Source organism: Eulemur rufifrons, chromosome 28 (assembly GCF_041146395.1).
Source record: "Eulemur rufifrons isolate Redbay chromosome 28, OSU_ERuf_1, whole genome shotgun sequence".
In the NCBI taxonomy this organism is placed as follows: Eukaryota; Metazoa; Chordata; class Mammalia; order Primates; family Lemuridae; genus Eulemur; species Eulemur rufifrons.
In genome coordinates this window covers 62,092,038-62,117,981 of record NC_091010.1, presented here as the reverse complement: position 1 = coordinate 62,117,981, position 25,944 = coordinate 62,092,038, and positions in this window count along the sequence as shown.

Genomic DNA, 25,944 nt, shown 5'->3' with positions numbered 1-25,944 from the left:
CTAAGTTCTTATCATCTATTACAGGCTGTGTTTTGATAACAAGACTTTCATTTGAATTTCTCTAGGTGTGGCTTTGTCTTCCATTCTTTGATTTCAAATCACTGTGAAAACAAATCAGTACAGGTTGGGGCAAATATAATTTATTACTTTCCAAAATGTCAAGAATTAGTGTCTCTGTATCCTGTGAGATATCTGATCACAGCAACTTGTGCTTCTTTGTGATAGCAATTAAGTCAAAGTTGCAAGAACCTATAATTTTAGGCTTGAAGTTGACTCAGATGGGCAAAAATATTTATTTTGCCTTTGCTCTCTCTATGGGCTCTCATAATGAATTAAATGCAAGGCTCTCTTTCTTGATTATTGCTTTAGAAAGAAATTGTCATGCCTCATTACTCATTTTCAAAAAGAGATGATAGCACACTTTATTCTAGGATTTTTATGTATGGTTAATGTCTAGAAAACTCAGCAGAGTAATTCTCTGTGTGCAAGGTGAAATTGATTGAGCGAATTGGACATCTCTGAAAGCCCATCAATTGTGGCCTGAAAACTTTATAGAAGAGTTCACACAAGACCCCAACAGGAAAAGTGTGAATCTACCACCTCCACCAGAGGCTTATCTAAGATTGATCTAAGAACGTGCTTTTCCATAAGTAATTGTTTAATACTAAGTAGTACAAATGACCTGTGGGAGATGGAAGGCACGTGAAAAACAATTAAAAATGTACTCTGAGATTTTTAAGGAATGTCCAACTTAAAGAAACCAAATTATTTATAGGCATTTAAAAGTCAGGCATAAATAACGTTTCAGGTGTAAGTTTTGAAGAATCTCTAATAAGATATGACATTGGGTACAGGACAAGTTCTGAACCTCAGGAAAGTGTGTAGTGGAAGAACATTGAACTTGATGTCAAAAGCGCTGGTTCAGTATCTCCCCTGTGTAGACAACAGAGGTACAGTGTTTGTTTGTGCAACAGGCTTTTCCACCCCTCCTCCTTGAGAGGAGCTCCTTCCATGGGGTGCAGGGAGGCAAACCCTTCGGGGCTGACTATGCCCTGTTTGGCCCTCCAAACCCAATCTCCCCCCTTGCCCACCCTGCTCTGGACCCCCGGAGGCTCCCAAGTCTGGCCTGTGCTAACACCTCCTTGGCATCCTGGCATCAAACTGGGCTTGTCCAAGGGGAGTGACCAGTAGGAGAACCACAGGCAGGAGGGAGGTGAGTTTGGGGAGTTTATTCCCCTGCTCCTTCCCCTGTCGGGAGGCCCTCCCAGGTTCTGGTAACTGCCCCTCTCTCTCCCTGCAGATCTAGGGAGGGTCAGAGCAGCCCAGGAAACTGTATCATCCCTGCTGCTGTCCCTAAATCCTCTCCTGTGCCTCAGCAAATAATCCATTTATTAAGCTCTCCTCAAATGACCCACACTCAATGTGCCATCGATTTCCTGTTGGGACCTGGCTGATGTCCCTTCTTGACACCAAGCTCCACCAGTGGGCCAGGCCCGGTGGTTCTAGACTTAGATCATCCAGACAGCTGGTGCTCCGGATGAAAAGTGAGCTCCTCTTTCTTGAAGCAAGCAGAGATTAGTTTAGATTTGCATTTGGAAAGAAAACTGGAGCAGCAGGGTAAAGAAAGATTGGGAAGATGGCAAGACCGGAGGTAGGGAGACCAGTTTTTTCTTATGCCTACTATATGCCAAGAGCTGTGCTAGATTCTGGGAATGAATATAAATATGAACAAAAAGTGGCGGCTACAGCTTAGAGAACTCGTTGAATCCGAAGTATTATTATTACCTGAACCTGGACTGCACCATTTGCAAAGTCACCAAGGATTTGAATGTCCTATGCAGAAGTTTCTGGATTATTGTCCTAAAGTCATATTTAGACAGACCAGAACACTCCAGCTTTGGAGGCGTGGTTCATCCGGCTACGTCAGTCATTACAGGAACAGTGTGTTGTCTGCGTCCGTCTTTGCGATAGCCAGAGAAGGAAGGTTCTGCCGGCCCAATTTCACACATGAGGAAACTAAGGCCCAAGATCACACAAGCAAAAAGTGGTGGTAGGGCTGCAGTTCAAACCCAGGTAATTCTGACTTCTATTCCCTTGACCCTGACCTCCACCCTATACTGTTTCTAATCTTTTTCGGAATAATCACTAAAAATCACCAAGGAATAGCTTTGCAGGAAATTGGGAAACCCCCATAACATTCACACCTCAGAAGACATTATCGACATTAGCAGTCAGGCACATTTTCAATATTAACGACGTTCTTCATGCCGTTCCAGGGATGTTATTACATACGTCTCAACAAAGGGTTCTTAGGAGGGAGTCCTAGCACGGTCTGGTGAGGTGTGCCCAGATTATCAAGTGGACAGCTGGAGGCTCCCCAGCCCAACCGGGCACAGCACTTGGTGTTCCGTCTGCACTTCGTTATCATTAGTTATGACTGAGCTACCACACACTTGGCAATGAAATGCATAGGATGTTCTCTTTATCATTTGCATTTGCCATCAAACCAAGGAGTTGTGAAGCCCGGCACACTCAGGTTTTAGTCAGACGTGTGTGTTTAGCATGGAATAGAGCGGCCTGTCTGCACCTGTTCCTGTCTGTTCCCATCAGACAGGATGACACTCACTGGCTTCTCTCTGGAAATTGAGGGACAGCGTTTGCTGTGCTAAAACTTATACTTGGCTTGGAGCATCTCACCTCATTGAGATGTCCAGTGGTTATGCATTAAGACGTAAGTCCTGGGGACGGAGCAGGAATAGGTCCAATTAGGAAAGGAAAGGAAGATGTCTCAGATATTTGCCTTGCAAACAGTGGAAGTACTTTGGCAGGACATTGGCATGTCAGAGGTGTCAGAACCTCCCACAACTGCTTGACATTTCCAGCCACTGCAGGGATCTTGGGCTGCCTTGAAGGCACAAAAACAGGAAAACAAAATAGTCTAGCACTTTTCATGGGAAATCTTCATTTTTAAGAAAGAGACATAACTGTAGTCACTAAAAATGTAAATGTAGCCACTGGAATGAAAACAAAATGGGTCCTGCCTATTACACTGTCCAGAATTTTCCATATGCCTATTCGGTTATGGCCCCCAACATCACCATTCCTTGTCAACCCCAAATCAGACCCCAGGCCTAAAAGGCCTCAAAGCAAGACACACAGAAATAGATTGTCAGCAGCCAGGTAGAATGATGAAATTTACTGATTTTGTAGACGCAAATATTACGAATCTTTAAAAAAACATTTATACCTAACATGGAGGGAGAGAATTTTTAACTAAACAACTGCATTTAGATTTATTGTAGAAGGTAGAGAAAAGATGATTAGTGTATATATAATGAAATCAATAGATAATTCCAATATACATTAAGCTCTAGATTGCATTGAGATTATTTTTCAAATAAGATTTACATTGCTGGAGTACCTGGTAAGAGGTGCATTAGGGGAATCTATAAAAAATTATTCATTTGCAAGATGACAATAATTCTCTGAGCTAATGCAAAGCCACAGATGTAATCCCAAGCTTAACACAGTAATGAAATCCTAAACACCATGAAGCAAAAAGCTGTTTCCTGTGTACTTTTTCAGGATGTAGTTGTTTTTTTGGTTTGGGGGTTTTTTGTTTGTTTGTTTATTTGTTTTTTTGGGTCTTCAACTTTCCTTTCAGCCCAATATCTGCCCCCTGCATCCATGATAATTACTAGGAAAACATAAGACTAGAGCCGACAAAACCAACCATCCTCAATTGCCAAGTGCAGCAAGTCCTACCTGAAGAATGTACAGGGTCCCAAGGGTCCCGCTGGAAGTGTAAAACATAAGAATGGGAAAGCCTTTTCTAAAAATTTAGCTCAGCTATCCAAAAGTTAAACCTACTCCAGGCTTAATTATAAACCTCTTTTCCTGTAACTATGGAAATTGTACTGTCTTCAAGCATCTCAGGGACCTTGAGACCTCATAAAATGAGAGCTCTCCAGAGGTCAAGTGCAATATAAATCTCCTTAAGCTTGCAGCACTCGCTCTGAAATTTGTTATTATAAATAATCCATGGAAGACCTGCCCTGCATGCTCGAGTGACATTTGTTCATGATTTGAATGTCTTTGCCATTGTAATTCAAGGAAGCTCTCAATGTAGTAATACAAAATGTGCAGGTCAGAAACGTGAAAATCAAGTCTGGCATCTCTAGAGGGGCAAAGGAACAAAATTTCACTTAGTGCTTGCCTTCCTTTGTTTTGTCTGGTCATTCTCTGGCCGAGAACAGAGAACACAGAATGAGATTGCCAAACCCAACCTTAATATATATAACTGCTGCTTCTCCTTAACATTTGGTTTATGTGAAGACCTAAAACTCTGTTTTCTCTTTTTTCCCTATTGCAACTTATGTTTGAATCACTGCTGACCGTACTCCGTGTTCCTACAATATTTTTAAAAATACTCATTAGCTACCTAATAAGGAGATCCTATTGGATCTGTCTCTGTGCGGAGAGGTATTATCTGTTGGGATATTTTAGGAGTGACAATGTTATTTCGAATTGGATTGGTATAACTATTATATTTTTGACTGATGCAGCTCCAAGTTTCAGTCTGTCATTTGCCTGACAGTTTTATTGTCAGTTCTTCTTCCAAATGCAACTGATCTGCACTTCTCTCTTTAGGGTTCTGTAATTGCTCAGGATATACCTCAGTAATTTTAAGTACCTGCCTTACCTCCTGGTGTAGAAAAACTCATAAACCGCTCAAGAGCTCTAAAGGGTCCTGCCTTCACTGTGCCGCCTCCTTCATCGTGAGGATAAACAGCCTCTCTCCACTCTGTTTAACTCAAATCAGTGACACATCTCAAGGTTTAAGCTCCAGGCCTTCTTGTCCCCATTTCACATGCATGGCCTGCTTAATGCAAGCTGAGCTATCCATTTAAAGGTTTTAAGTGACTTATTTACCTTTACCCTTTTGGGGAAATGATTTAGTATTTTTTTACATGGCAGCCAATCATATCCCAAGAAACTGATATTTATTTTCCCTTTGAATGCGAGGTAAATGTCTCTCTTGGGTTCTGATTGAATTCATACTATTATTGATGGGGTACCAAGAAAGTTTAGGGCAAAATGTTTAAAAGACATATGAAGAACATCCAAAAGAAAATAATGAAAATAAATAAAAGGATGCAGAAACCAGACTTGTAAAAGGATAAATGAACTGAGACAAAAAGGCTGAGATGACAGTCCCTCATGCTACACGTCTCACTAACTCGAAAATGGCAAGTACTTATAAACATTCATTTACAGAAGTTATTTAGTGTCTATTCAGAAGCCTTTCTGTCCCAGGTCTACAGCACCATTGTCATCAATCTCAAAGATGTGTTTAATTCTCGAGTTTATAGAAGTCTACCAATTGTGTTAGATGTTTTAGGGAAAAGAAAATGCCATGCTTAAGTGATTTCCCTAGGAGAAGCAGTCTGCCATGGACCCTGGGCACCCCTGCATGTCCTTGCTGAGTTTGCCAAACTTCAAAGTCTAACCATCCCCTAATAGTGAGGGGTTTATGTAGTCAGCCATATGGACAGTTATATAGGTCCAAGCAACCACAAAGGAACTACCATGGGCGCACTCAGTCCCCAGGGGAGGGAGACTGGCTTGTTGCTGCTTGTTAAACAACGTGCTGAGCCCTTGGCCCCGGGTTTCTCCGCCACGGTGCAACCCATTGCATGCATAGCCACCGTCTGATCCCACCACATCACCCTGCGGGACTGGAAGCAGGGAACGCTCCTGCTGGTTGCTATGCTGTAATAAACTACCTTGCTCTAATCCATCAAGTCTTATTGTTTACTTTCAACACCTATGGAGTTTTGGCAGGTTTACTCTTTGCCTTTGAGGCAGAGGCTCTTTCCTGACATGAGCAAACTTTAATAAAGAAATAATGTCAATGTTACACAAATTCTTTCAAAATATAAAGGTAGAGAAAATGCTTCCCAACTCACTTTATGAAGCCAGCATAAAACTAATACCAAAATCTGACACTTTAGAAGGAAAACAAATTGCAGACAAATATCCCTCCTGATCATAGATGCAAAAACTCTCACGAAAAAGTTCAAAAAACAATAAATGTTGGTGTGGATGTGAAAAGACAGGAACACTTATACACTGCTGGTGGGACTGCAAACTAGTACAACCTCTGTGGAAAGTAATATGGAGATACCTCAAAGAGCTACAAGTGCAACTACCAATTGATCCAGCAATCCCATTACTGGGCATCTATCCAAAGGAAAAAAAAACATTCTATAAAAAAGACATCTGCACTCAAATGTTTATAGCAGCACAATTCACAGTTGCAAAGATGTGGAAACAACCCAAGTGCCCGTCAATACATGAGTGGATTAATAAACTGTGGTATATGTATACCACGGAGTTCTACTCAGCCACAAAAAACAATGGTGATCTAGTACCTCTTGTAGTGTTCTGGATAGAGCTAGAGCCCATTCTACTAAGTGAAGCATCACAAGAATGGAAAAACAAGCACCACATGTACTCACCATCAAATTGGTATTAACTGATCAAGACTTAAGTGCACATATGGTAATAACAGTCATCAGGTATCGGGCAGATGGGAGCAGGGAGGAGGAGATGGGTATAGTCACACCTAATGGGTGCGGTGCTCACTGTCTGGGGAATGGACATGCTTGAAGCTCTGATTTGGGTGGGGCAAAGGCAATACATGTAACCTAAACATTTGTAACCTCATAATATGCTGAAATAAAAATAAATTAAAAAATTCAGCAATAAATGAAAGTGATGCTATATCATGACAAGGACATGGAATTTTCCCAAGAATGCAATACTGATTCAATATTTGAAAATCAATCAATGTAATTCACCATATTTGCACAATACAGGCAAAAAATCATATTATCATTTCAATAAATACAGAACAGCAATTGGACAAAATTGAACAACCATTAATGATACAAATTCTCAGCAGACTACAAATAAAACTTTCTCAATTTGATAAAGGGCATCTACAAATACATCACATTTAACAATGAAATAATAAATGCCTTCATCCTAAGATTAGGAACAAAGTAAGAATGTCTGCTCTCACTACTTCTATTCAATATTATACTGAAAGTTATAGCCATGCAATAAGACAAGAAAAATAAATTAAAGGCAAAAGAATTGGAAAGAAAGAAGTAAGTCCTTATTTGTAGACAATCTAATTATCTACATTAGAAAATCCTAAAGAATTTATTAAAAATATTAATAGACTTAATAATTAATATAACAAGTTTCCAGAATACAGCATTAATATGTAAAAATCATTTGTATTCTCTATATAAGCACAAAAATTGAAAAATGAAATTTTTTAAAATACCATTTACATCAGCATCAAAATAGATAAGATGCTTAGGAAGAAATTTAGTCAAAGATGTACACAACCTGTACACCAAAACGTCAAAATTTAAAAAGGTCTGAACAAATGGAGAAATATACCATGTTCATGAATTTAATATCTCAATGTTGTTAAATTGTCAATTCTCTCAATTTGATCTACAGAACAAATGCAATCCCAATCAAAATCCCAGCATATATTTTCGTACAAATTAATAAAATGCTTCAAAAATTTATATGGAGATACCAAAAATAGCCAAAACAATTTAGAAAGAAGAACAAGTTGGAGGATTTACACTACCTGACTTTAAAATGTATTATAAAACTACAGTAATTAAGACGTTGTAGCGTTAGTACAGGATATACGTACAGAGCAGTGGAATAGATGCAGTGCCCAGAAATGGACTTACACACACACATAACTAACTTTTGATAAAGGCACCAACGTAGTTCAGTGAGAAAATAGAATCTTTTCAACAAATGCTACTGGAACAACTTGACACCCATATGGAAAAAAAAAAAACCTCAATCCATACTTTAAACCATGCATAAAAATTAATTTGAAATGGATCATACACCTACAGGTAAAAGCTAACCCAGAATGCTTCTAGAAGAAAATACATGAGAAATCTTCACAATCTTGGTATAGCCAACCAATCCTTAGAGAACAAAAAGCACTAACTACAAAGAAAAAAAAATTAATAAACTGGACTTCAACGAAATTAAAAGTGTATGTTCTTCAAAAGACACTATTAAGAAAATGAAAAGCCACCCACACCAGGAGAAAATAGTCACAAATAGGGACATAATATCTTTTAATTCTAAAATGTAAATATTATTGATAATATATATTTATATAATTTATAATAATATATAATATACTTAATATATGATATATTTATATAGTATTTATATATTGTTTATATTACCTATTTTATTCTTATTTGCTTTATATTTATTAAATATTTATAATTATGAAGATGGCATATACCTATTATATCACAAATAACATACCACATAAAACACAAAACAGTTGTTTTTGTGTAAGCTTATGTGTCAAATTAACCGTGTCCAATAATTAAGGTAAATTAATATAAAAATTCATGTGCCATACACATAAAGACAAGCCTCTAAAAATGCACAATTGTTTTATTAAACATCCTTTGGGGTTAGTAAATGTGTTGCCTTGTGATTCACACTGCTACAGAATTTAAATTTTTAGCATCATTAAAAGGATACTTAAATAATTATTTACATTTAGTTCACAATTTGGAAAAAGAATGACGGTAAAATACCTCTGTTGCATACAAACTGTGCAATCACACTACAACTACTGTACGAACACATCATTCCTTAATAGCATCACTTTGAGTGCTGGCATCAGCTCAATGGAGCAAATTGTGTTTTAACAATAAAATAATAATGCTCGCCATCCTAGAAGCACCAAACATTTATGACTTTGAATGCGTTTTACACATCTCAAATAATAATCATTATTCTCATTTTCCACACGTTAACTTTCATTCCATGCTGAATGCTTAAAATGCGTATTCTCTGCTTCTAATCTCTGCATTTGTTTTTGACAATACCAAGTCCAGGGGCCAAGAAAAATATGTTTTGGGGACCCTGTCCGATATTGGGAATAAAAAGGAAGGCTAGAAGTACATCCTTGATTCCTGTGCCACCCAGGACCAAGCACCCTTGTAAGTAATAAACTCACCTCACTTGTAAGCTGGGGGGAAAAAGAAAAGAAGAAAAGAAAAGAAAAGAAAAGAAAAGAAAAGAAAAGAAAAGAAAAGAAAAGAAATACATCTTTGCTTCATCCACCAAAATACAACTTTTCTTTAAACTTCTCGACTCAAGAATTTCATTTTTTAATGGCTGTAGGTTAAGGTTTGCAAGGCCTCAGTCCCACTGCTGGGCAGGACCCGCTGGTCCTGAGAACCCAAAGGCTGGAACTAAGAAATACGTGGGAGGAGCAGGGGCTTGGGAGACCTGGGTCCCAGAGTCCGAAGTGACTCCAGACATACTTCTCACCTCTCTAAGCCTCAGTCTCCTGGTCAGCAAACTGGAATAACTTTTACCTTGCAGGGCTGTGTTATTACTAGAAAGGGTAAGTGCAACAATAAGTAGAGCAATTTTCCCATGTCTGGGAAATAATTCCCCAGTAAATGCTGGTTCTCCCGTCCGGCGCCCTGCCTTCAGAGGGCAGTGAGAAAGGAGCTATTATTGTGACAACTGGCAAACTGTTTGGGAGAAAAAAATTCAAAGTAAATCCCTAGCTTTCACCAAAACACATTCATGAAGATGAATAACGTAAAGGTCTAAAAGGAAACCATTAATAGTAATTAGAAAAAAATAAAGGTTGCAGTTTTTATTGTTCTAGAATGAGAAAGCCTTTTCTCAAGTTCAACAGGAAAGATAAAACTAAAGAAAATATATGAATACAATTGACCCTGTAAAAAAAATAAACATTTCTATATGCAAAAATAAAAATCCTCAAAGTTAGAACATAAAAAGCAAACTGGGAAAAATACTTTCCTCTCTATGGCAAAGAGCTAATATCTGTAGTATATAAAAAGCTCTTCAAAATCAGTAATAAAAAGGCTGGTACCCATCTGGGAAAAAAATGAGCAACGGACAGGAAAAAGGTACTTCAGCATTCAACAAATATTTGCTCTCCTTCTGTGTGCCAAACACCCTTCTCAGAACAGGAAGGAGATGGAGAAGAAATGAAACAGATGAAAATCTCAGGGTTCCTGGAGTTGACCTTCAGTAAATAAAGTATAAACTCAACTGGGGCGGGGTAAAAAAACTTAGGGAAAATACAAATTAAAATAACAATGAATTCCCACTTCCCTTGCCAAAGATCTAAAAGATTTGAGTAGAGGGCAGATTAGCAGCATGTTTTAGAAGTTTTAAAGACTGCATATTTATTTCTCAGAAATTCTTCCTTTAAGAATTTGTCCTAAGAAATTTTGTAAGGATGCAGTTACAAGGATATACATTGCAGCCTTATTTTCAGTATTGAAAAACTGAAAATAACCCAAACATTCATCGATACAGTATTGATTCAATAATTTATGAAACAGCTATACAATAAAATACAATGCAGCCATTAAAAAATCATAGCATCAACAAAATATGTCAGGAAGGATTGGTAAATAAAAAGAGATCTCAAAACTGCATATGTTGTACGGCACCATGTTTATTTAAAATAAGTATGCAGAGATAGATATCTTTAAGCATAAAGAAAGAATCACAGATGACTATACATTAAAATATTATATTAACAGGAGATATTTCTGGGTGGAGAGTCTGTGGATTTTTTTAAAAATATACATTCCTTTAGGTTCTAAATTGTTTGCAATAACCATTATTATTTTTATAATCAGAAAAATTCTAAAACTGTTCATGCTGGGATTTTCTTAAAAGCTCACAACTTAAAAAGAGACAGCAACAGAAAAATAGGAACAACGCCCAGTAGCACACACATTCCTGGAAGAATCGTGCTCAGAGCAGTCAACAATCCACTAATTTGAAACCAATACCCAGAAGTACCACATTTCTTCTTTTCAGGCAGGCAAGAGATGTCTTTGCCATAACCAATTCATAAGCAATGCCAGGCTCAGTGACCAAGAAAACCAGACTTTGGGGACAACAGGAGAGTCAATGCTCTAAACAAGATTTCTAATTGGAAGAAAAAGGTACCCCAGGGACACAGCCAGGCAAGTTAAGTGAATATATAATACCCGGAAAATAGCCCGCTACTCCCAGCCGTTAAATATTCACCACATCGGGCCATAAAGGCCCAAGTCATTGAAATTAGAACTGCTCTTTATCCAGGGCAATCAATTTTTAATATACGAAATCCAGTTTTAAATCCCACACATGGAAATCGGTTACAGCTAAGTCACAAATCTGTGTTCCACGGAGCGTCGATGCCCCTGGTCTCTTTAACCAGGAAACAAAATGAAATTAATTATTTTGGTTTCAAACTCATTTAAGTTTCTGTCACTGGCAGTAACATTTATACCATACCAGGGGTTTCCCAGGTTATCAGTGTTTCTCCCAAGTCTCTTCACATTTCAATTTTTTCTCAAAATAAAGCTCTTTTTATCTCCAAAAATATGCATATCATATTCATAACTGATGCCTTTTTAAAATAGCTCTTCTGACCCACCTCATTAACAGTGTAAAATTCACTCATCAAATACGTATCATTAGCAGTGAACTACTATCCTTTTTGAAAAGTATATATATTCAAAGGGTTTAATTCGAAGGTGATTTTTTTTCTTTTTCATTTTGCCAAAAGGTGCTGCTTTGCTTGGTAACAAACCCGACAGCTCATTAGAAAGGAAAATTATCTGACAGCAAAAACATCAATTTTAAAAAGGTGGGAGAATTCAACAGGAACCATTGCAAACTCATTCCATCCATCTCCTGCCCTGTGGTCTCTTCCCTGCACTTCACGGCGCACTAGGCCACGGGGAGAGGTAGGCGCATGCGCTGTGACACCCGGATGGGAAGTGGAAAGAATGTAGGGTGTACACAAACACACACACTCACTTGACAACCGTGAGCTACGTGGCTTATCTATGTTCACACCCTTTGATCAAAGTGGACCCATGAGCACCTTGGTACAATCCTAAAAGCAGAGCAGCAGTAACTACCTGCCCACAGATTGCTCAAGTCCACTTGGGAGTTTGCCCGGAGTAGCTGCATACGAAGCTAATCAGGGTATCATCCCATTTACTCCTCACCCAATAAAGGATTTTGAGTTTTCATGATGATGTCATTGAGTCCATGACTTAAAAGACACGAATTGAAATGTCTCCCTCTTCCATGCCATTCTCTCTATATATTTAAGCAACCTAGAAAAGTGCTAAAAATAATCCCATTTCCAGACCTAACTCTCTCACTCTTCAGATCCAAATATTGAACTGCCTGCTAGAAATTTCCACCTGACCATCCCCCAGCTATGTCCAACTTACTATGCCTGGAACCAAATTCCCTGGCTCCACCTCTCCCCCTCCTGCTCAGCCCCAACCTGCTCCTGGGTTCCCTTTCTTGAAAAGACAGGACCAGCTTGACCACCCAAGCTACACCCTCACCCCATACATCTGAACAGTCACTAAGCCAGTCAATTCTATACCTGTGGTGTTTCTCAAATCCTGCCCTCCTCTGCTCTCCCACTGCCCTAACTCAGAGTCTCACAAACTGTCCTGGGAATTGTTCATGACAATAACCACAACCCCCATTGTATTAGATTCTTTTTTTTTTTTTTTTTTTCAGAGAGACAGGGTCTCATTCTGTTGCCCAGGCTACAGTGGCCCGATCAGAGCTCACTCTAACCTCAAACTCCTGGGCTCAAGTGATCCTCCTGCCTCAGCTTCCCAAATAGCTGGGACTATAGGTATACGCCAGCACGCCCAGCTAATTTTTTTTATTTTTTGTAGAGATGGGGTCTTGCTGTGTTGCCCAGGTGAGCCTTGAACTCCTGGCCTCAAGTGATCCTCCCACCTCAGCCTCCCAAAGTGCTAGGATTACAGATACAAACCACCGTGCCTGGCTACTATATTAGATTCTTAATAAAGTGTTTGACCTGTTCTCTCTCACTTAACAGTTACAATGATCTTATGAGAAAAGATTAATACATCATTTTCATTTTACAGATGAGAACTGAGATGTAGGAAGGTCGAAATCCCACCGCTGGTAACAGGCAGAGGCAGAATTTGAACCCAGTTTGCCCAACTGCACAGTCTACACTCTCAGCCACTGACACTGTCTCACATTTAAACAGAGAGAAGGTTTCCGAGGCTGCAGAAGGGAGGGGTGGTGAAGTCAAGGTTTTCAGTGTGTGCTCATCATACTATTACACAATGTTTTATGATAATAATTTATTCACTAGTGACTTGCATAATTTTAAAATATTAAAATTTCAGAACACTTATTTTACCCCACTGCACTAGTTATCCCTTTCTGAGCACACCCTCACTCTGTCCATGCACTGCCACACGACACGTCCCACCGTGCGGTAGTGAGGGACACACATGCTCATCTCAAGAGCAGGAGCACATGTTACTCACCTGACACACCCTGGTGCCCCTTAGGGACCAGGCGTCTAGTCGGCACTCCATGAACAAGTGTGTAGCGTAGGTGTGGTCCTATGGAGAAATGGTTTTGTGTAGACAATGTGCAAAAAAATGTAAAATGTGTTCCAGAGACATTCACAGCTTTCTCACAACAGTCACATGATCGCGCCTGTTTTCCAGGCATCACTGATCATAACACGCCCTTTTACGTTCCAAAGTCATCCCCTTTGAGCAATGACTTCTATGGTCAGGCCGCCTGTTTGGGGCATGGATTCCAGTTCCCTGGTCCACAGTCCGGTTGGTGCTCCTCGGAACACCTGTCCAGGTCTGGACTCAGGCACAACAATGCAACCTGAGCTCTGAACAAGCCAAACTTCCAAATCACTAATCCGAAAGTTAGATTCTAGGTTTCCAAAATCACACTCAGCACCCAGAGCACCAAGAGCTGTGGCCTCAGTGGCTGATTCCTGTGAAGGCCGAGTTAGCCAAGAGGTGGCCGGAATTCTCAGTCCCAAAAAAGCAGAGTTGGCCCAGGGATCTGAGTGCTAACAGGAACAAGTAAGAGACAAATCCCTTCCATAGCTCCAGTTTAGATTGCTGCTGGCTTGCTTAAATGTTCTCCCTCTGTCCACTTGCAAAAAGGCTACAGGACAATTTATAATAAAAGGTACATATTGCATAAGGACAATTAAGAATATAATCAGAAATCATGGACCCCCATGAAAGACAGGGGGAGATATTCCCAAGAAGCTTAATAGAAATTTGTTACTGTCTTGAGTAGGAAACTTAACTTTGAGCTTTCGTCCAGCCAAGGCAAAAAAAAAAGGAAAACATCATCCACTGATTAAAGGAATCCCATTACAACCTCAGAAGAAAGAGGGAGAGAGATTTTCCTAGAATGTAACATGGAGTAGTCCAAGGACCCTGAATAACTCGGGCTAATCCACACAAGCTTTCTCTTTATTATTTACAGGATAACTATTCACTTTCCTCTTACCCAGAGACCCCGTGAAATAGCAGTGTACTGATTAGGAGCGTGGGCCCTGGCGGCAGAGGAACTCGAGTCTGAGTCCAGGAACTCTGCCATTTCCCAGCTATGTGACAATGTAGGATTTACCTAACTACCTTATCTCTAAGATGTGACAATCATGATTCCTCCATCGTAAGAGGGGATTGAGATCCTGCATGTAAAGGACTCAGCACAGCATCTTGGAACAGTAGCCTAATAAATTGCAGCTATTGTATTTATTATTCCAGATCCTATACGTACTCCACAATGTCACAAGGCCTCTCTTGCAGCTGACAGATGGTAACGATTAATGCTGGGACACAACCAAAGATAACATGTTCTCTGATGCTGTCACTCCTATCCCAGAATGAACAAATGACACACTGTTAACCCTTCAGCTCTGTCACTTCCAAGGTACCCCAAACTGTGCTCAAACTCTGTCACTGTCCACCTCCACCTTGCCTTTCTACACCAAAGTTTTCTTTCCACATATACCTAGTAATAGCCAACTCCATCCACTTGAAAAAAATCGGTGAATTTGTACAATGTATAAAGTGCATCAATAAAAGGCATTACAGTAACCCCATCATTCTTGGGTTATGAAAAGGGTTTACCTGGGCAAAATTACAGAGCAAAGAAAGTTTGTTCTCAACCTTTCCCTTCTTTCAGGGGCCTCCCCATCCTCAGCAGAGCTATAACCATAGCTAAATCCCCCGCAAAGTGGCAGTTGATGAATGTTTAAGAAGCTGGGCTTCCTGGGGATATCAGCTCATAAACAGGGCATTCTTAGGAACCAGAAGAGCCCTTGGGTTCAAAGGAATGAATATAGACTCTCAAACTATTGCCTGGGAGAAGTCTGAGACAGTACAACCTTTCTGGTACTCTTGACTTCCCACCAACATGATCGATTGATTGCCTAAGGTCAACCTGTAAAATTTTACCAAAATGCCTTAAAAGCAGGGCCAACGGGACTGTGTCCACAGAAATTTCATTCCAGAATTATAACATTGAAAATCCTCCCAAGACATCATCTAATTAGCTCTCAGCATTTGACCAAGATGTTTCCTCGGCTCTCTGGCCACATGGCTGATAACTGATTCCAGAAAATCTGTGGACAGGTAATTAAACCTACAGGTGTTTCAGGTATATCTGGGGACCACAAAAGCAATTAGAAGAGCAGAGGAAGTATGCTTAACTTCATTATCGCTGGTGCACAGCTGAAAAGAGGGTCACCATACAAAATATTAATGAAAAGCAGTTCCAGATTGGGAAAATGCAAATAATGTTTCAGCTGCTGATTTTTTTTTTTTTTTTGGTCAATGGCCCAGCAAAGCTGAGGGAAATAGCCAAGCCTTCTCTGCAGCTTCAAAAATTCGCCAGGCTAACCAATTGGAACTTAGAGCCATGTTTTATTGTCCCCTGCCTGGCCTGTTAATAGCAACAGAAGAACAATAATTCAAAATAATTACAGAAGTGAAAGGTAGTAATTAGCAGTCCAAATTAGCTATTAAATGATTCAGAAACTTCAAAGTGAAAAGATGACCTTTTCGCTTTTTATGTGGCAGTGACAAATTGGGTTCTGATTTGAGAGGGAAAATAAAGCACTCTAACACATTATGGATTTCCTTCACCTTCCCATGGGAACTGGGCCAAGTTAATTACAAATACGGTAGAAAGCATGAATTTCAGGATGTTTTTTGGTGGCTTTCTCACCTGCCTACCTGGAAAGGTCACCTTCCTCTCCAGCACATCCTCGGTACCTTTGCATAGTTATGAGAAAGAAAAGTGGGAAATTCCTACTATATAATATTTTATTTAATTTAAATGCTGTTATAACACACGTTTATTAGATCATTTTCCACTCTAATTAAAAATTATTGGCGGAATATAGCCACCTGGTGGGTGTGCCTTAATTCCTATAACAAATAATTTCACTTCACAATAAACATGGCTTTGCAGTTCTACTCTTGCATAGTTTCCCCTCTGAAAACTTTGCCAGCTTATTCTTGTTATTTCACCTACAGAGCAAAATCACATACAGGTTCCACTGTGAAACATTAGCCATACCACTCTCCTCTATTGATACACTAACCTGGAACCGTGCTTCAAATGCCTTCAATTACCCCTTTTCTTGAAAAGGCAAATTTCAAGTTCTCTCTATAATCATAAAGTCTCATTTGTCACCTTGATGTTTGCACAATTGCAAGCCAGGATGTTTCTTTGCAAGTCAAGGTATAAGAAAACCTTCTTTTGCACTTTAAGGCCCAAGATCTTGACTTGAGAAAACATGGTGCCATGGGATTGGCACAGAGAGAAAGGGGATTGTCTTTTAACACAAACCAGCAGAGAACACATCAGTGTTTCACATGATACCTGTTTGGTTCCTACATGAGAGCAGAACTCAGAATCACTAAACTTTAGTGGAGGCCAGAAGGATCTTAGATATGACTGAAGTCAACCCCTCTTGTTTAGAAATGAGGAGAAGCCCAAAGTAGAGTTGGGTTTTGCCCACCGTCAGACAGCTGATGGGGGCAGAGCAAGTCTGAGCCCCCGGGTCCCCACCTGGCTCTGAACCCCGCGCTCTTGGCACCTCCCCTGCTGTTCTTTTAGGGGCCGGTCCACTCCTTGCCCCCATTCCCAAGCCAGAGACACGCAGTCAACACTCATTATTTGCAGATGCCATATTTGCAAATAGGCCTACTCACGAAAGTTTATTCGTAACCCCAAATCAATTACCAGGCACTTTCATGGTCATTCACAGATGTTCACAGAGCAGCAAAAATTCTGAGTCACCCAACACGCACATTCCCAGCTGAGGTCGAACAAGACTATGTTCTGCCTTCTTGTTTCAGCTCTCAAACAGTAAACAAGTGTCCTTTTCATGGTCTATTTAATGCCACATTTTGTGCATTGTTGTGCTCTTTGTTGGTGATTCCACTGTTTAAAATGGCATAGAGCTGAAGCACCATCTGTTGTTCCTAAGGGCAAGAAGGTTGGGATGTGCCTTATGGAGAAAATTCGTGTGGGAGAGAAGCCTCGTTCAGGTGTGAGTTACAGTGCTGTTGGCCAAGAGTTCAATGCTAATGAATCAACAACACGTCAAATAAGCCATCTTTAAATAGAAGCACACACAAAAATTACATATTCATTGACAAAAAGCTTGTGACCAGAGGCTCACAGGAACCTAACCCTGTATTCTCCTAGGAGCAATGGTTCAGTATATGCTAATTCAGTGTTCACAGCGGCTTTCTAGAACATAACTACTGTCAATAAGAGAATCACCTGCATATCTGAATAGACCATCAATACAGACAGGCAGTCTACAGAACAAAAACATTAAAAGAATGCAGGAAAGGTAGCAGATCACATCCAGGGCACAGGCAGCTGCGTCTGAGGGCTGAGGAGGGCGGGCAAAGTCCCTGCAGGTACTCACCCTTGTCAGAGGGTCCTAGCTTCTAAGAGCTTATTGGACAGAACCAGGTCTCTCAATTGGGCATTTCTGTAAGTGCATCAGATGTCTGCTGAGGACATGACCAGCTTTAGAAAATGTGTCTCCATCAGATCAGTGATGATTTCCAAAGCAAACAGAGCAGTAAGCCTAGACGTTTCACAAGAGCAGAATCACAGCCAATGTGTGCATCAGCTTCTCTGCCGCAGACCCTCCCTCTAATAATGCTGTTGTCTTTGGAGTTAGCCACGGCTTTCTCAGCTGAACCTCCTGCGAGCCTGGCTCTGGCTCTCAGCTTTGATTCTTGCAACAACAGCAACAACAACAAAAAACAGACGAGAAGCCCACTCACTGGGACGTCACAGTAACAAGTATGGTTGTTAAAATCCATACTGATGCTCTGCACTTAAGTACATGTTTCCAAAAAAATGTTAGTGCGCTCATCTATTTGTGTGTATGTGACAGAACATACGCCAACTATCAGCAGTGATTTCTTATGGAGTATGGAATTACAAGGGGCTTTCACTTTCTACGTTATTTATTTCTGCAATGTGTAGATCCTTTACGAAAAGCCTTTATTACTTTTGTAAGCAAGGGAAAAAAGACATACATTTAATAAATAAATACACTCCCATTTTCAGGCTCTGGCAAACACGCTCAGTACAGACCAGTCTGCAGCTCGTCATGTATTTAGAAAACGTGATACCAATGAACTATTTGAAAAATATCATTAAACCTTGCAAAGTACCATCTGTACAGAAGCTCACAGCCTCTAGGCTTGATAATTTTTGTTTCTGCTTGACAGTATTCTCCTGTGGCAGATTTTGTAAAAATTGAGCTCAAACATATAAGCAAGTAAACTCCAAATCAGCCACATAGTTCTCTGTGCACTCTGTCACCCTTTCAAACACTCCGCAGGCAGAATTTCAGCTCTGCCATCACCTGGTCCAGCAGCCACCCTGGAAAACTCACCAGTGGCCATCAGCCACGCTCCTTTTCCAGCCAACACAGGTGGCACCGAAGTGAGAGGCCTACAGCTTCAGGAGCTGGTGGCAAACGCATGCCTTTCCAAAGAAACCAATACATCACACCCAAGAGGGTGGCTATTATTAAAACACACACACACACACACACACACACACACACAGAGAGAGAAAATAACATGTTGGTGAGGATGTGGAGAAGTTGGAACCCTTATGCATAGTTGGTGGGAATGTAAATGGTGCAGCCAACATGGAAAACAATATAGCAGTCTTTCAAAAAATTTAAAATGGAACTACCATATGATCCAACAATTCCCCTGTGGATATATATCCAAAAGAATTGGAAGCAGGGTCTCGAAGAGATATTTGCATGCCCGTGTCCATAGCAGCATTATTCACAATAGCCAAGAGGTAGAAGCGAATCAAATGTTTCTCTGATGAATGGATAAGCAACATGTTGTATATACATTCAATGGAATATTATTCAGCCTTAAAAAGAAATTTGGACACGTGCTACAACATATATGAAACTGGAGGACATAAGTGAAATAAGCCGTTTCACAGAAAGAGAAATATTCAGTGATTCCATTTAAATGAGGCATCTGAAGTCATCAGATTCATAGAGGCAAAGTAGAACAGTGACTACCAGGGCCTGAGTAGGGAGGTGTTGTTTAATGAGTATAGAGCTTCAGGTTTGCAAGATGGAAAGTGTTCTAGTAATGGATGGTGATGATGGTTGCACAATAATGTGAATATACTTAACACTACTGAACTATATACTTTAAAAGTTAAGATAGTAAATTCTATGTTATGTGTATTTGACCAAAATTTTCTTAAAAAAGAAACCAATGCAAATTCTGTAGGTGTTTGAACTAATACATTTGAGAGAAGAAAAGATTTCAGCTGTATATTTCATAGATTGAACCACATATTCTCCACGGGAATTTTTTAACTATTTGTGTAAAAATAAGAGTTAACATTGATTCAGCATTTTCTGTGCAGCAGGCACTGGACTGAATTGGTCACAAGCCATGCTTCATGTCATCCTTACCGTGACCTATTAGATGGGAACTTTTTGGTGTCTGTATTATATATAGACGGTGAGCCTGAGTCTCAGAGGTTGCTCAGCTGCCTAAAGGCTGCCCCAAAGTCACCTGGCTAGGAAGGGCTGGAAGCAGTCCCAAAGCTGGGATATCTGTCTGACCCAGAACCCAGCACACAACCATAGCACCACTGCCTCAGCCAGCAGGGCCTTGGTCACTGCCCAGGAGCATTCCCTGAGTCTGCAGTGCCATCACTGCCTATGTGGCAGCTGCATACCCTGTGGTGTCTGGGTGTCAGCCTGGCCGATTTCTGACTCACCAAGGGAAGACTCAGCCACCCGAGTTTCTGGATGGTGAAGCCACGCTGGAGCTCAGTCCCAGGGGCTGCTGGAAGTCAGTCTGGGGACAACCGGTGGGGCGGGAGGGAGGTAGTGACTCCCCTGCTGAGGGCATTCGAGGGCTTTGGGAGGAATAAAGACCTGATTCTCAACCTGCGTGCTGGTGACACGGGTGTGTTCATTTTATGACAATTCTTCAAGTTGTACCTTTAGGCTATGTGTGTCAAACACATTTCCGTAAAAAGTTTTTTCCAAAATTTCCAATGTGAATGCAGAGCTTCACTCTACAGCCCTGGTGGATGGACTGACCTGAAGCCTGGAGGGACAGAGAGACAGAGCAGAACGTAGGCTTCGGGGAGATTCACTCATTTCCTTATTTTCAAATAACGGGCACAGATGCTCCCACGCTGCGGAGCCGGACACCACGTGCTCAACCAGATGTTCTCAACTGCAGGCCTTGGAGTCACCTGAGGAGCTTTAAAAATCCCTGTTGCCTGGGCCCCACCCCCGAAGGCTCTGGTGCTACTGGCCTGGGGGCCGATGTCCCAAATGCATTCAGAGCAGAGAGCCACAGCTCCAGGAACCGGGGTAAGCACTTCCCGCCATCTCTAATTCCTTCACACCCTCCAAGATTGTAAACAAGAAAAATGAGACTATGACAGATTGTCGTGTTCCAAGACCACACAACTAATAAGTGGCCGAGATGGGTGGAAACTGAGGTCTCTCTGTCTCCAAAGACTGCTCCACACGCTGTGTTATCTACAAGTTGTCCAAATGCACAGCTTTTTCTGACAACTGATCTGCGAACTTTCCGTGTGTTTTTCATCTGGCTCCCTGCTCTCCGCCTGCCAGCTCAGTCCTCCTCCCCACACACCTCCCACCCGTTATCATGTCCAGCAGCTGAAAATGGTCTCATAATTTCTTTCTTTCCTTGGCTTTTTATGTTCCCCCCCCCCCTCCGGGGAGGGGGGCGGAGACCTGGTTTCTCTATTAAACATTAACTTCCAGGGTGGCAGGTGATGCATCCGTTTTATTCTCCAATGAATTCCCCACACTTAGTAGAGTGCCTGACATTTAAAAAGGACTCAATAACTCACTGTCGAGTAATAAATAAATAAACCACTCAATTAATATAAATAGTCGTCATTGTAAGTGTGTTGTTCACTCTTGGCAGGAGCCCTGGGTACGGATCACGGCCTGTGGAATGGGGTGTCCGCCTCCGGCAGACTCTGTCCATAAACCCGGAAACTTTGCCATCTAAACATCCCTGATCCTGGAGACGTCTGTTCCCTAAACAACTGTGTCAATTGTGAAATCTTACATTCCGAGGTTTACCATGTTCCTGGCCAAAGCACTGGGCTGACTTCTCCAGCCTGTGATATACAGTCAGCACTCTGGGGTCTTCTATACAATTGACCTTGGCTTTCAATCTCCCATTGGCTTACGCCTGTTTTTAAAGCAAAAGAATCCATCAGCAAGACCCAGAGCATAAGTATTTCACAGGAAAGTATCCCAAACACACGCCAGAAGTTTGGCTGTTTCTATTTAAACTATTTTAATATCTTTGATTGTTTTGTTCCTGCCACTCTGCTGAGGGATGTCTGACTTCAGATCCAGTGGACAGCCAAATAAACTCTGAATTTACAGATGGTGTAAACCCAGAGCCCACAATTACCCAGTCATAAAAATAGTATCCTTTCTATTTTTAACCTTAGAGAAGCAGGTTGTGCAAAAATGCAGGTTTGTGATTTAAAGAAAGTTGATATGGAACAATTTGGTGTCAAATCATACATTTCGGAGGACTCAGAGAATTCTTTCACTTTAAAATCCTGTTAGCCAAGGTTTGAGCACTGATTTACATTGTTGTTGTTACACCTAATAGTTTATACCAGGAGGGCAAAAATGTGCCACAGATATCGCCACGTCTCTCTCATCTGTCCGTGGCAGGTGTTGCAAATCCATCACAACTCGATCTTCTACTAAGCCCAGACAGAATCCTCTCAACACACCTGCCCATGCACCTACCATCAGCCAATCAGAAATCACATATTAAGATTCCATCCATTCATTTTAAGGAAGAAACTCTTGACATTCCCAAGAAATACATCCTGAGATCCGAAATGCCTACACATATTTGACCACCACTCTGGCACACGGTTTCCCCATCAATAAAAGGGAGGTGATACCTGCCCACAGAATTGTTTCAAAGATTAATTGAAGTCAGGTACTAGATATCTACAGTGGGGTCCCTTGGAAACTGTCGCCTTCTAAACTGCACTCCTGCACGTCATTCTTTCAGCCCAATTGCTTCAACATCCGTTGCTGTGACATAATTAAAAATTCCCCCATATCGTGGAAGCTTGAGGCAATTCTTGAATGGTTAAAACTGTAGGTGTTTCTGCTGCAAGTGCCAAATGTGTGTCCATGTTGATGCTTCTCCTCTACAGATGGGCCTTCATAGGATGAATACTGAGAATCTTCCATTGGTCTTGGCCAAAGAATGCCTCCTGCAAGCCCATCCACGTGCATGCAGACCTCCCTGTGAGCACCCTGCAGGAGCCAGGAGTGTCCACGAGGAACACAGAGGAGACAACAGAAAACCAAGAGGCAGCGATGAAAACCTGGAGGGGAGGCAAGATCACATCATAGGTAGAAAATCACAGCTCCAGCTATCGTTTGTCCCCAGATGACCTTGTTTTATGTGTTCCTCATGACTCTCAGAAACAGGCTGCAGAGCAGACAGATGTCACTGATGCTCGATCCCATATTTCTCTTGCCCCCTGAGCTCACCTGCAGCTGCAGGAGACAGTTGCCAGCATGTAGATGGCTCACCACTGCAAGAACCCATGGGAGCTGGCTCTACTGCACCCAGGACAACCCAGAAGAGTGAGGGGCTTAACATTACCACCCCTTCCCGGCACAACCCTCAACCAAAGTCAGAGGACACCTCAAACACCCACAGGTCTGTATTCCTGGGGACTTAATCTGCAGCCAGCAGGCAATGGCACAAACTATCACTATGCACGTATCCAACAGGACTTCAGAGAAGTGACCAGATGTTGTGAAGTCTCTGGCTTCTCAGCCCAGGGCCACGATGCTGTCCCCTTCACTATGACAAGACTAAATCTGGGTGCAAACACACAGGATCTCCTCACACAGGAATTCTTTGTTCTTCTAAGCACATCTAAGTTACCAAGTAAGAAAACCATGTTCTGGAGTCCTTGGGGGTCCTGGTTTAGTCCACAGTAGAAATTTCTTCCCCAGCAGAGGGCATAAGCTGGTGTCGCTAGGCTCTCTTTGTTCCATAATCGTGGTTTGTTTTGTTTCTGTATTTTTTGCTTTGGTTTGTTTTGGCTGGCAGAGTGTTATAAAATGAGATTTCCCATGAAAATAGGAATTTCCAGTTTCTCTTGAAAACCAAAAAATCTGGCCACCCTGGACCTGCACTCCCACCTGGCAGGCATCGGCCAGGACCAAACAGGTGGCTGCAGCCTCTAAACAGGTCACTTGCCTTCTGGCTTGCTTCGGTCCCTGCTACCCCTCCCTATTGTCACATGCGGAGCATTTCTCTGATTGTTGTTATCTGCCTGACTCCAGCAGACACATCAGTTTGAAAACTGCATGTTAATTTTTTATATGTATCACATTAAATGTGCATGCTGTTTCAGTCATGCTGTTTGCAAATAGATTAAATTATGCTTTTAAAAATGATATTCAAACCAAACATTTGCTTAACCCACTTAGGAATTTTGAAAAACTCTGCACTCCGTTATCTTTAAAGCCCCTTTTATTATCGTTCCATGATTCTATAATTCTAAGATGCAACCTACATCACACACTGTTGCCGTTAGATTTTGGTTGCTCTTCCCAGGAAGAGCTGGGCTTCTCCGTAAAACAGAGACCAGAGTTTATCTCTTCCTGGATCATAGAATGAAAGGACTCACAGCTTGGCAAAGTCTATTACTTAGGGAGATAGATAAGAAAAATATAGAAAGAAAATGCTATGGAATTCTATGCTGCAGAAAGAAACAACAAATTAGATGTGCATTCAGCACCTGAATAGATTGTAAAAAAAAAAAAGAAAGAAAGAAAAAGCACTGAAGAAAAAAATAAACACGACAGGATTTATAGCACCATACCATTTATGTAAATCAAAATGCATACAAAGAAAACAATATTTAATATTTGTAAGGATATATATAAATCCATTGCAGTCAGAGCCTGTTGGAGAGGAAAGAGAAGGGAATGGGGATGAAGGGAGAAATATAATATAAAAACATGATGCAAGCCTTGCTCAAACTGACAATGACAATGTCCCACCACAGCGACAGTGAAGAATACAGCTCAAAGTTGCACCTGAGGTCTCAAAAAGGAGGGGAAAAAGCTGGCAATCAGGAAGTTCCATCTCTGCAATATCCTCAAAGGAAAAAAACAAAAAAACAAAAAAAAAAGGAAGGAATTTGCTCCTTCTATGTTTATTTTTCATTTCTAAATGAAAGTTATTGCAAAGGGACTAAATAGCGAGTCTATGCAGTACCTGAGCCTCTGAAATGGCCCAGTTGTATTAACTTAAGGTCATCGAACTAAAGGACAATCTGGTGTGAATCCCCCAAACACAGGCGACCATGCCCGCCCCTCGTCCCACACGTCACTGCTCGGCCATCAACTTGTGGCCATACACAGTAACCCCAGCACCACGATTTATCTTCTTTTTCTTTTTCAAGCTATCAGTTTTTGAACTTAAATACCTGCTTTAGCCATGCCCTAAGGAATAACACGCATGAAATTATGGTTTTGGTGTGTTGGTTTTATTTTCTAATCAAATATTGAAATAAACATAAAACTATTAATATTTTAAAATGCTATTTATGCCTAGCTCAAATTGTCTCACATATTTGTTAGTGTAATGCCAGCTACTGAAATAAAGACACTAAAGGTATGTAATGGCCCTGCACAATCTGCCTCAGTCGCCCTGGGAATCAGGTCCCTTTGGCCAACCTGGAGGGAAAAAGAACACAGGAGAGCATGGCAGGGGTTGCCACGCCCTGAGGGCGCCCATCAGTCCACTCTGTGAGAGCTGTCAGGATCACAGTGGAGTCAGTAATGCTAAGAAAACCCTGACAAACAGAGCCAGGCAAGGCCATGGAGAGAGGGTTCTCACCCTTGTATGCCTGATAACAAAAAATACTCAACAAAAACCACAACCTTGCACACAGGCCAAGGCAACCTTGTACAAAAAAATACTTCTGCAAGGACATCTGCCCAGCAACTGCCTATCCAACCTTGATCTTTGTAACCAAGGATAATTATTTCAAAACAATTATGAAATCCTCCTCCTTTTTTTCTCTTTGGAAGCTTTTGCCTTCCTTTACCTCCTGAACAAGTACACCGTTTACCACGGCACATGTATTCCCACTGCAATGCTCTATTCCCAAATAAACTTCGTTTCTTTTAGAGTTCCTCTGTCTGTTTGTTATTTAGCTGACAAATCAAATTCCTCGGCTGGAATTCAGCTGCGTGGTCACCCCTACCTTCCAGGGAGGCGGGAGAACGTGGTGTAGCCACCTGCGGGGAGGAGAAACCCTAAACTGTATAATGGCCCTTTACGTATAAATCGATTCCTCAGTAGTGTCTGGGCATGGCGAAGGCAGCTT